Raw genomic sequence first — 8,870 nt, 5'->3', positions numbered from 1 at the left:
CCTTCTAGGCAGACATATGCCTCCTTCTTTAACCACTTGGCTTCTGTCATTAGATGAACCAGTCTTGCAGCTGGAAGAAAGTTGATGGTTTTTCATTCGATCTACAAAAGAGTTCACTGCAGTTGTCTGAATTGCTGACTCTCATAAATTGTGATGTCATGGTCTCACACTTGTCCTGGTTTTGTAAGCCGCTTTTTATGTCTCCAGACGGATGAGTTCATGGGAGTATTCAATGAGGGTCTGTTCCCCTTTTTGGACATGACTGAGTATTTCCTCGTCTGTGAGTCTTGAGTTCTCGTGTCTCCAAACATATCTTTGACAGCTGAGGACCCATCTCCACTGTGTGTTTTCATCTTCTGAACCTCATCTTCCAGCTTTTAGAACCTTCCATGGAGGATTTCCTGCTGGGACTTGATCTCCCCAAGCATTTCCATCTAGGACTTGATAGCTGTAGCAGGGCCCTCCACTATTTTCCCAATCTCAGCAGTTGCTTCCATCGGAAGGGCATCTAGTTGATGGTGGCGGGTGGCTAATTCAGTCTCCTCTTCATCCATCTTCATAGCCCAGTCCCTGACCTCTATAAAGGAGAGCCCAAGACTAGCTGTCCCTGACTAGGTGCTTCACCCCTCTCCTTAGCATCATGTCAAAAGCCCATTCTAAAATTGCTCTTTTAGGACAGTTTCGGTTTCTGGTGCACTTGTCTTCCCCTCCATGATGGTAGTGATTCCCATCAGAGTGTAGCCGAACTCGGCTGCTCACTCATCATCACTGTGAAACCTATATGACAACCTGCCAGGTCAGTTGCCAACTGTCCTCCCATCGCTGAAAGTGAGCTTCTGTGTACGGAGGATGTATTCTTCATCCCCCTTCTCTCCAGCTGGCCGTTGGCTGATCTCCTGTCTCACAGCTCCTTCAATGGTGCCCTCACCAGTTAGCCTTTGCAGCTTCAGCCCAGCTCAGATGTCTTTGATGAAATCATCCAGCAAGACATCATCCTGTTTCTGCAACGCCAGTGTCAGCTTAGCCAACTATTTCTGCACCTCCTCCATAGTTGCCATTTTTCTGCCCTCTTATTGCTTTTTTGGTAACCTTACAATAATAACCAAGCCAACAGATGATTCAATAACTCATAGCGTGCCATACTCTATCAGTTTTACCAAGTGTGAAGAAACGGATAAAATGTGTTCACAACAAAATACACAGAGACAGTGTGAATATGTTAGTTCATGGTTCTGTTGGGTATTAGGGCTGGCTTTTTTTATTCAACCCCAACAAAAGAGGGCAGAGGTGGCTTTATTGAGATGCCCTTGTTTTGCTTTATGTGGCTTCATGCATTCAAGAGTTCCTTTTGCTCACTGGAGTTTCCCAGCAGAAACAAAGCTAGCCATTCACACAATTGACAGAATTGCTTTGACACGGCATCTTGGTACCATTTATATCGGCCAACGATGGTGTAACAGGAAAAGGCAGAGGGGGATTCTCACCCACCTGGTCACACAACTTACTGGTAGGAAAGGAAGAGAGAGAAAGGGAGGATGAGGCAAAATGGTGGTAGAGAGCAAAAAAGAGAGGGAGAGAGAGTGACAGAAAAGACAGAACCAAGGATGCCTTATGAATGGGGCACTTGGTGCAGTCAACTACTAAACTTCCTGTGTTACCAGTAATCTTGTTTAGATGTTCCCACCAATCAACATATACAAGGCAGTCTTAGTAAAATGTAGAACATAGATTGTTCACATCCTTGCATGGTGTCCCTATGCTGTCCAGCTGAATGGTCAGTGCTTAAAGGTATACAGGTAGCCTTTTAATGCTTTTTACTTTAATAAACAGAGTATTGTTTTCTTTAGTCACTCAGGAGGGGTCTCAATCTCAAAATGTAATGTGTAGTCTTCAATTTCAGACCCAAACAGTCTACCGGCAGCGTTCGCTCGCACTGTGCAAAACGTGAACATTTTATTTTTCGTCTCGCGAAGTCTCGCGTGCAGATTTCGGTGCACGAGATTATGAGAGAAGGCAACAGGCTTTGCGAGATCAATTGCTGATGTCTTCTAGAAGTACACTGCTCGCATTATTTTTAGACAAATATTGAAATAATACCTTACAGAATATGCACATCTTTTTAAAAAAAAATATTATCAAAACCAAAACAATTTATGTGAGGAAGAAAACTGGCTTTCTTTTTTTTCTGCATTTTGTAAGGTGTCAGACTTTGCTGGATCCTGACCCTTCTACAAATTGGACGGTAACACCAATTGCATCGTTGGAAAGCCAAAACTCTAGCGAACATTTTGATAGCAGTCTCGTTTGGGCTCAAAAATAAAACATTTTCGCTATTTGTCTTCAAAGTGACGGAAATTTTGTGAAACGACGCGGACTCCGAAACCGGCTTCCACTGTTACTCTACGGTACGTGTCCATATTACGTCACTTAATCGTTATTTTTTAGTTGTGCGACGCAGTGCATTCTGTGCGACTGTAGTCCCGTACATAAAGAACCATGGGGGATTATTAAATCTAATACAGCTGTAACTATCTTAGCTTAAAGTCAGTGTAAATTAGATAACACACTGTCAGTTGTCTATTAAAAGTCTAAAAACCGTAGAACGGAAGTTCTACACACTTGTAGATTAGCTGTAAGTGTAGCTGGTAACAGTAACCTACAATTTGTAGGTTGCACTCGTAATTCGTGCATGTTTGTTTCTGACTTGCATGAAATATCTATAAATTTACAGATCTAAGGCGTGTTGAATATAGTCAGTAACCTTTAGATAGATCCTAAAAAAAAAAGTTGTAAATTTAGTCGGTTGTAGCCGATACTCTTGAGTCTTATTATAAAACCGATGCATCAAGTTTATGTAGGGCTAGGGGGCCTAGTTAAATGTTTAAATTTGTGGAAGTCCGGTAAGATAAAGAATGCAAATGGTAACTTTTAAAAAAGTTTTTGGTCTGTCTGTTTATTTCATACTATTAATCTGCGCATCGCGCATGCCTTTCTTTGAAGTTTGATCTACAGTTGTACAAGATCTACCCACCCACATGTGATATTTCTTACAGTGCTATAATTATCCATGAATCATGATCAAGCAAAATAAAGTAGTAGTACTAGTACCAAGAGTTATTAATCGTGAATTGTACATGTGGTTCAATCATAAAAATTGTACGGTCCTTGGCGTAATATTTTCTTAGAGTTAGACCATCGGTATCCGTCTCTTCACTGTGGGATTCTTAATAAATTACTGACATTCATCACTGTCATTGGGACACGTACAGCTGACCATACATGTCCCAATGTAAGATAAGAAGTCTACCTGTCGTGAAGAGACAGATACTGTCGGTCTAACTTTTTTTGGTACCTCACCAAATGATAGTTTCATCCCAATCGCAACAAACAAAAATTGTTTTATGTTAACTTTTACAAAGTGATATATACCACATATAGAAGAAGAAGAAGAAGAAGAAGAACTGAATGTACAACTGTAGTAAAGGCACACGGCTGGGCCTACATGTACAAATGTAGCACATTGATTGACTGTTTTCAGAGTTTATTTTTCATCAAATTAATTTTTGTGTGGTAAATGGAAATATGCGATCTGTTATTGTTGCGTCAATGCGTTGATGCGCGTTGTGTCCATGCCAATGGCGCAGTGTGCGTGTGGTTACGGTTGGCATGGGCACAACGCAACTTTTATTTTCATGAGAAGATGACGCAGATTTAATTGATTCTTGACTTTGACTTTGACTTGTGAGACAAATGGACGTGGACATAGTCTCTGCGAGCTCTTTGATGTCGAATAGTCAAAAGTTCTACTATATTTGTTATTCTGTATAGAGTCTAGTTATCCTGGCGCATTGGATGTACGCATGAGGATAATACGGAGTAACGGAGTTTATACATTGTATCGGCAGACTGAGACTGTTTGATTTGTTCAATAAAATCTATGCAACGTCAACTGGAGACTGTCAGCGTCATCATTAAGCCGGCTTACAACATTTGTTTTATTTTCCTGGCTGTACACAGGTTGTTATGTACAAACAGCTGTACACTGTTGTCGCATTGCATCTGTTCAGGCTAATGTGTACATGTAGACCTTGTTTTTCAATTAGGCTAACTACAAGTATGTCCGCGTTAAAAAATTTTAGGGTGTCTATATTTACCCGTCAATTCGAAGCTTTAGGCTATCATTGTACATTTATATAAGTATTAGAGAATAGATCAGTAACCATGGTAACTGGAATCTATCATACATTGTATTTTGATTGTTTAACATCTTCTTTCTGAATTCCTTGCAGTCAAAATACTGGACATTCAAGGAAAGTTCCTGGCTTCGAACTTCATCATGTAGCACATTCCACTTACTGAGTCGGTTCCCAGAAATGCAGAAACTCCACTGTGGGATAGCTCCTTCAAGCAAAATGACTGAGTAAGTAAATTCATGTTCTGATCTTTCTTTTTTTCCTCCTTTTTTTCTTCTGCAGATTTAAGTCCCTCCTTCAGACTCCAGTTCTGAAGATTCTTGCAGTAGTCTGGGTTGTCATATGAAGATATAATATGTATAACGCTGTATAGTGTACTACTCCACCTGGGGTTTTCACCCTGATCTTCACAAGTAGTGTTGTTCATCTTTTAATGTCCTATGTACAATTTGTAGGCACACTGTATTTAAAAGAAAGTCTATAGTACTGTAACTTATGTCCTTAAATAATGAAATAAAATAATTATACTTTTGTAGGGTTTTGTTTGTTTATGCATGTCAACATTAATGTCCATAGCACTTGAAGATGGCTGGTACCATTAGCATAACAGTGGGGAAAGGGGGTGTCAACCCCCCCCCCCCCATCATTTTCCTGAATGATACTCACTAAACAAAAGGGTAATAATTCTGACATTTGTTGTGTGTGTGTGTGTTGGCGGGTATTGAGCAAAATCCTGTGAGAATTTATCTCTCTCTTTCTGTCTTTTCTGTTTTTGTTTTTGTTTTTGTTTTTTTTTGTTTTTTTTGTTGTTTTTTTTTTTGGGGGGGGGAGGGGTCCAATCATTTGCACTGGAATTTAAAACTATGAAATTCATTAAAATCTTTTCCTGAAATATAAAATTTGTTCTTTATCTTTGCTTGTATAGCATTTATAGATTCATTGAAACATTTTTTTTTGAAAATATTTTTCTTGAGTTTCTTTGATGTTTAACAGTGCAGTCATGATGTTTATTTTCTTTCCTTTTCTGCATTTCTTTTATAGATGGCTGAAGGTTCACATCTATGGTGTTTCAATGGTACAGAATCTGGAACTGGATCGGAATGATGCACAAGTATTTGTTACCCTGGAGCAAAAAAACTCTTATTTAGTGGAAAAGATTGAACTGTGTGACATTGACACTAGTGGAGGTGATGCAGCACATTTACGCGTATGTAGGTACAAACGGCCTTTCGTCAAGTGTACGGAACATTGATAGACATTCTTCTCAGAAGTTATATAACTTAGCACGTGAAAAGTACCCAACAACAAAAATCCTTTTGAGTGGAATTCTTGCCAGGTTGGGCTGTGATTGTTTGCACGATAGATACCCGGGTTTACCGGTACATATGATAATACGTTGCAACCAAATTGTTCAACTGCTCTTGCATCAACTTGTGTAAAATTTTACTTTGTTCATTACAGCAAATACAAAGGCTGTTCATGAAAAGGCAACCTTTAGGAAGCGTGAAAGAAGAAACTTTAAAAAAAATCGCAAACTAACAAACAAACAAACAAAAATGGAAAAAACGTAAGAGTGGCCGGTGAAGAAGGATGGCCCCTCTTCTGAAGCCTCCCGATTTCCAACTCATCCACCCAACCCCTTCAAGGGGTTTATCCCGTATGAGTACAACTGTATATTTCATCTGGAGACGGATGCTGACACAGTAACGGAATGTGAGACAGTGAAAGAAAGTATGTGTTTGTTACACTTTTCCTGTTTAAGCCATTGTAAAAATAAACATTCTTGCTTTTAATCATTTGCTATGTTCGAGAAGATTCTATAGGCACCCACAGGTATGCCTGTATAATGTACAAAATATAAGCCGGAAGTCCGTTTCAGTAAAGTTAGATATAATACATGTATGTACATGTACAATGCACATTGAGCTTCCTAAAAATGCAATTAACATTATCAAGATTTCATTACAAAAGTTTACCGATTTTGAAAAACTGTTAGTTTTCTAAGTGTTGCATGATTAAGCAAAATGATAAGTGCATACAGTATTTTGGTGCATTGTATTTGCATTTGATTTTTTTTTTTTTTTCTGAAAGAGAAGCAGTTATTGGCACAATGTATGTGATTTTGTTTTCACATATATTATTAAACATAAGTTATGTTGGGATTCATGTGTGCTGTCTCTATGTTATTTTGTGATGATTGGAAGGACTTGCTTCTTGTGTTTTATATGAGCATGTTTCTTTTGGGGAAAAGGTGTGTTGCATGTCTCCAATGCAGAATGAGAATATCAGTTTGTATGTTGATAAATTCCCTGAAGACTTCGACCACCTCCACCGCCAGCACTACCTGGTATAGGCTTATCCCTTCATAAACTGTACATGTACCATCAAATGTTATTATTCACAAATGTACATTGTATAAAGTGTGACAAGGGTGTGATTATATTTTGCCCATTTAAAGCTGTGTATATTGACAGTCACACATTTTTATTTAAGTATAATCTCAATGAAATGATCTACATAGATTTTTTTTTTTTCTAATCAGCGGTTGAAATTTAGAAGCCTATTAATAAATAACAACAATTCAACACGCAATATAACAAAGAATCACAACTATCAAAAAAAAAGAAGCTTGTCAAAATTCAAGACAAACAAATAATTATAACCAGAATACAGTTCCTATATACATGTGTAATTTGAAGAAAACTTGTTTAATCAACACATTGAATAGCACAGCTATGCTTGTTCAGTATTTTCTCAACTACTGTAGTCGTCATTAACTCGATTACAGGACAATTAGTTACCCTTGTGTGTGTGTGTGTGTGTGTGTGTGTGTGTGATATGCATGCTTCTACCGAATTTGATATGTTGTATGTTTCTTGTGCAGATGTGTCGGTAAATTCCCTGAAGATGCTAACCATTCCCCCACCGACTCTACATACCGGTACCATATAACTCATAACAAACGATTCATTCACAAAAAGTATAAAAGTCTGACAGGGTTTATAACCTGTAAGTTTTATCTTGGCCACTGTTAATTTTTGTGTAGAATCAGATACCCATTTTAACTAGATATATCAAAACAACAATTACATGGCAACACTTGTATCTTGTCAACAAGTCGTGATGTACACGATCACACGACCAAGGCCGAGCTATACAGTAGGTATGGCCCCCTGGTAGTGCAACTGAACAGCACAATTTTTAATATGTGGGACTGATGTAAGTTTTTGTGGACGTGAGTCATTTTCTCTCATTTACGACAGTGATATAAGAAAAGAAAAGACAGAAAATATCATTCTGATAATTGTTACACAAAAAAGCAACAATGAACAGAATTTGAAGCGATTCTAGCGTTTTTGGAGTGCTTCGAGTTGCCCTCGTTCATTCAGCAGAATCGCCATGCCAATGATGTCACAGCGCGGGGTTGTGATTGGCTAACTAAGGTCGTCTGCGACTTCGCCAAGTTTTGAGCATTTTTGGATGTGTACATGGATGCTATTTTGCTGGATCCTGACCCTTCTACAAGCAATGGTTAAAAAATAGTGGTATTTCTGAAAACCTAGATAAATTTCGCTTCGAATGATGTATAATTTTAGTGGGCTCAGAAGCAAATGATATTGAAATATACAGTCCTTTCTCAATTTTTGATCTTGTGATTTTGATCTCACTTTTATCCTCCATTTACTATATTTTTCTGAGTGAGGAAAATTTTTATTTTTACATGTCTAGTACATTTTGTCCTTAAACATAAAGATGCAAAAGAAATCGTTGAAAAGCATTGATTAGTCATGGAGATATCGCAGTTTGAAAAGGGGATGTTTTCTTCGGTTCGAGACGTCATGCGAAGGTCACCGCGACCGCGCTGAAAATAAAATAAGCGTCTTTTCGGAGGCCTGCCGGTTGACTGCAAATAGTCTTCCAAACTAGGCTCAACCAAGGTCACACTTTCTCAGCTGCAGCGACTAACTACCATATAAAGTGACTCACTTGTCATATTAATATTTAGAAAAAAAAAAGTTTGAAACATATTGCTAGTTAATATCCAATATACCGTACTATGAAAACAAGAACACTTATGAAGAAATCTTAACCAGCAGACAAAAAAAGTTTTCTGCTGCAAGAATAGGTATCTTTATAGTGTTACGTGACATTTATATGAAGATACTATGGTAATGATGATTGTTATGTGCATCTTTTTCTCATGCCAAAATGACAAGGTGATAGATATATGATATATCCATAGAAATTATCAGAATATATGGAATAAAGTCACATAAATGCCACAAAATGAGAGTCTATCCGTGTTGGTTAGCTAGCATACAGGAAAACAAGAATTGAAATTGTGCTGTAGATGCTATTAAAGGCAGGAGCACTGTCCTGTGCAACCAAGCTTCACTGGATAAAGAAGGGAAATGAGAGGTAGAGATCTTGAGTGCATAATTATGATGTGTGTGTGTGTTTATATGTTTGTGGATGTGTATTTTTGTGTTTTGGGGACATTACATCTTTCCATCTGAAGCATCTTTTGACACAGGACAGAAGGATATTGTCCTCTCAAGGGAAAGTGCAGTTATGCTTACGGGTAATCAATCAGTGTGATAATTTGTTTAGATACTGTGTCAGATGTCTGCTCATTGACATATCAAGAGAGGTAATGTGTTTGTGTGTGGGAGAGGA

The 8,870-nt window shown here is 38.1% G+C and overlaps 1 long non-coding RNA gene across 1 annotated transcript; it reads left to right on the top strand.

Moving 5' to 3' along the window:
• The first annotated feature begins 2,269 nt into the window (after positions 1-2,269).
• LOC140228673 (uncharacterized) lies at positions 2,270-6,349 on the top strand. Its single transcript, XR_011901249.1, has 3 exons — positions 2,270-2,405; positions 4,290-4,420; positions 5,235-6,349. It is a non-coding gene; the product is annotated as an uncharacterized lncRNA (long non-coding RNA).
• Positions 6,350-8,870: the final 2,521 nt, after the last annotated feature.

The sequence above is a fragment of the Diadema setosum genome, chromosome 1 (assembly GCF_964275005.1).
Source record: "Diadema setosum chromosome 1, eeDiaSeto1, whole genome shotgun sequence".
NCBI lineage: Eukaryota > Metazoa > Echinodermata > Echinoidea > Diadematoida > Diadematidae > Diadema > Diadema setosum.
The sequence above is the reverse complement of the archived record's forward strand: the minus strand, read 5'-3'. Positions and strand labels throughout refer to the sequence as shown.